The sequence below is a fragment of the Theobroma cacao genome, chromosome 4 (genome assembly GCF_000208745.1).
Source record: "Theobroma cacao cultivar B97-61/B2 chromosome 4, Criollo_cocoa_genome_V2, whole genome shotgun sequence".
In the NCBI taxonomy this organism is placed as follows: Eukaryota; Viridiplantae; Streptophyta; class Magnoliopsida; order Malvales; family Malvaceae; genus Theobroma; species Theobroma cacao.
Window position 1 is genome coordinate 27,105,906 of NC_030853.1, and position 4,187 is coordinate 27,110,092.

The 4,187-nt window shown below is 32.1% G+C and overlaps 2 pseudogenes; one reads left to right on the forward strand and one right to left on the reverse strand.

Moving 5' to 3' along the window:
• LOC18602854 lies at nt 1,348-2,121 on the forward strand (annotated as a pseudogene).
• LOC18602855 overlaps nt 3,293-4,187 on the reverse strand; it is a 10,596-nt pseudogene continuing 9,701 nt past the window's right edge.

The window sequence follows — 4,187 nt, forward strand, 5'->3', positions numbered from 1 at the left end:
TACCTTTAAGAGAAGCGATTTGGAGGAAGAGTTGTCGTAGCTTCCAAGGGGATTTCTCAGGAAGTGACGCCCATGGGACCACATTCACCGAGTCCGATTCAATAATGATGCCAAAGCATGAAAACTTGGACAACCCACAAGGGGCAACCTCATGACTTCCAAATTAACACATCACTGTCTATCTAATTCACAAGATTGCTTCCGTGCAAAGCTTTTTCAAGAAGAAGAGGAGAGACGATAATGAATACTTGTATTTGGTTCTCTTTATCAAAAATTGTCCGTCCGATGTTGCTATGATCAATAAATATTATAAGGAAATGGCACTCTGTGTCCATCTTGATAAGAATGATTCCGTTGCGACTAAGAAGATGGTCTGTCAGGTTTAAAAGACTCCCCTATCTCTGCACAACAAAAGAAGAACAAAAATTTGACGGAGATGAATTCGAATCTTCTTAATTCTATTTTTTTTTTGTTTGAATTGGATTCATTTTTACATGTAGTCAAAGTTTTCAGAAATAATATATAGTTGGCTCTGATTTTGCAATGATTTGATTCTTTATTCCTACTGTCACTCCAATTTTACAATTAATCACAATTATCATTAAGCATTCTGTCCTTCTACAAGTTCAAATGCTGCCATCATGCAAAGTAAAGTGAAGCAAATTATTGAAGAGTACTTTTATGTAATTTTCTTAAGCATTGAAGATTTGAGTATGTTTTGTTTAATATTTTAAAATTTTTTTGGTTAATTTTGTTGGAAGAAATTGCATATATACATGTACAATTGAACATACATAAAATATCCAACCCTTACGTTAGGATATTTTGTCAATGGTTCAAGAGGTTATTGTATTAGGGAACTGTGTTTTGCTTGTTGGATTTTGTATGTTTTTGGCAATCCAATTCTTTAAACTCTTTAGATAATGACAAGGTTTTGATATGGAACAGGATTAGGATGATTTGGGATTGATTTGAAGTTTACGATGCATTATCTGATGGCATGTTTACTGAGTTGTTGATGATTGGGATTGATTTGAAACCTAAGTTTGGGATGGAGGGAAGTGATTGCTTCTTTGCATGGCGGTGAAGAATGTTCTGTGATGAAGCTCTGATTGGTGTGCTAATTTTATTATAATGTAATGTATCCCATTTAATCTTTGGAGAATGGCTTCAGAGCCTATGTAATTCTTGTAATGTTTGTAGCAGTCTTCTGGTGTGTAGACACTTTCTCACTGAACCTCCCTGATTATAGTGTTGAAGTGAATTTTCTGGTTCTATGTGACCAACTTATCAATAAAATTGTTGAATAGAAGAATTATAAGAAGGTTCCAGTGCCCTTGATATCTCCCCATTAATATGAACAACTTGCTGCTAGAATACAAGCCTGTTCACAAGAAGATTCCAGTGCTTGTTCATGGAGGAAAACCAACTGCAGAGTCATTGGTTATTCTTGAATACATTGATGAGGTGTGGCCGGAGAATCCCTGCTTCCAAAAGATGTTCATGAGAAATCTGTCGCCCGGTTTTGGGCCAAACTCATAGATGAAAAGGTATATGTCATCAGGATTTTGTTCTTCAAAATTAGTCAGTGAGCAGTTTAGTTAAAGGAGTTAGTACTCTATCTTATAACAATCATAACTTATCTCTTAATGTTTCATTATTTTTCTCCTCAGTCTTTAATTGATCTTACTATTTTTTCAAGCACAAATACTTTTATTCTATTTTATTTTCAAAAGTAGGTTCACGCCTGTTTCAATCCAGGATTGATATTTGTTCCTAATTAGTCTTATGATTATATCTTTACAGACTCGAACTATGTGGGAATTCTTTCGTAAATTTGGAGAAGAACAGGAAAAGGCGATCAACAACAACCTTGAAATTTTGAAAACAATGGAGCATGGGCTTGGAGACAAGAAGTTCTTTGGTGGTGACAAACTTGGATTAGCTAATCTCGTCTTTGGATTGGTTCTTCATATCTTGGTGCCTACGGAAGAGGTAGCTGGAATCAAGTTTATCAAAGCCGATACCTTCCCTCGTCTGCATGCATGGATGAAGAATTTCAGTGAAGAACCTGTATCAAAGACAAGCGGGATAAGGAAAGAGGCTACGGTTTCCAAGTAAAAGAACACCGTGTGACAGGAGAGAAACGACGTCATTTCAGTCATGACAAGGGTTCAATAATAAACGACGTCGATTCATGTGTTGGGATTAACATGGCTTGTTTTGATCAGGCCTGTATTGTTATCTATAGCCCGTTTGGAAGAGGTAAGCCCACCCTACGTAAAAATGTATGGACTTGGTATTATTATCTAATTTTTCATTTAGTTTCTCCTTATTTATTTTGTTTTTTCCTCGTTTATTATTTTATTTGTAGTATTAATAAAATAAATAAAATTTTTTAACTCATAATTATTCTAGATTAATTTTTATATAGTCATAATTGTTTAGAATAGGAAAAAATACATAAATAAAAAAAATGAAAAATTAGGTTACAAAACTACAATCATAATCTTTTAAACTACTCATAAATTAGTTCAACAAGCATATATATATATATATATATGTATTTATGAAAATTATTTACAAATTAAAATAATAATAAATTAATTGTAAAAAATATGATGGAATAATAAATAAATAAATAATATATTGAATATAAGAATTCATAATTATTTAAAAATAAATCTTTTAAAAAAATTTTCAAAAAATGTTACAAGTAGTAATTTCTCTAAATTTTTCAGAGTGAAAATGCATTTTATCTTTTATTACTTTAACCAAAATTCAATTTGGTGTCGCAACTATAATTGATGCTTGCAATAAGAAATTATAATTGAAAATAATTATAATCGAAGGAATTTATTATTTTTACTATTAAAAACCAATTAATTGTGATCGAAGTTGTATTTTTTTTACTTTGCATTTACGATTAAAATTAATTATTACGATCAAATATAGATCAAATGTAATACTAATCAAACTTTAAACCCCAAGCATAATACTCTAACAAACGACACTCATTTAAACCTAAACCATTTTTTATTCTAAACATTAGTTTATTTATAGATTGTAAAAAAAACGCATATAATAACTAAAAATGAATTAACAAAATTTTCAAAAGAAAAATGAAATAACAAGGGTAACGACAGATACAAGTATTATTATTCTTAAACTAAAAACAGCCAGCTTAACCAACATGAAAATTAAACAGAAAACAGATTAAAGTAGTTCTTCCTCACAACAGAAGTGTAGTACAAACTGCTATTCGTAGCTAATTTATTTTCGTGTGATTATGATGAGGTGATGTTTTTTATAATTCTATTCTGTTTCTCAAGAAATCTACTACTCTGTTGTGATCAGGGACATTGTTTTTGATTACAGGTTCTTCACTGAAATTCTTCATCCATGCATGCAGGCGAGGGAAGGTGTCGGCTTTGATAAGTTTGATTCCAACTACCTCTTCCATAGGCACCAACATATGAATAACCCATCCGAAGATAAGGTCAGTGTAGATACTAGATTTTGGTTAATACCGTTACTCTAAAGAATTATGTTAAAACATAATATTGTACAGAGAACAACAAGAACAAGTGAAGTGTTACTTCACGCAAAATAATTAGAACAAGTGAAGAGCTACTTCACGCAGAACAAGTGAAGCGCTACTTCAAGTATTACTTAAAGTAGAACAATTAGAAAAAGTAAAGTATTACCCCATATAGAATAACTAATACAAGTAGAACAACCACCTTGAATAGAATAACTGTTTCACTTGGACGACAGTGAAAGTAACTCAGAATAAGTGACAGGGTTCAGGGGTTACTTTCATCTTGGGATGTTTCAGAGAGTTTGGCTTGGTGGCTGAGATATGGAGGTAGTTAAGAGGTCTTCCTCTTAACCCTTTCCTGAAGTACAAGTGTTTCACCCTCTTATCTTGTTCTCGTATACTTATTCATGTACAGCTTATTCTCTTGTACCTATTCTCATACAGCTTCTTCTATCGTACCTATTCTTGTACACCTCTTTTCTATTACCTTTACTTGAGAACAAGTCTTACTACATTCAATTACAGTAACGGTTACTTACATTAATATTCTTCATAATAATGTCATTCATTAGGCGCATTAAAGCCTATTCTTATGTAACCGTCACTTTTAACACTATATATAGAGCCTCACAATTCATTTGAAAGG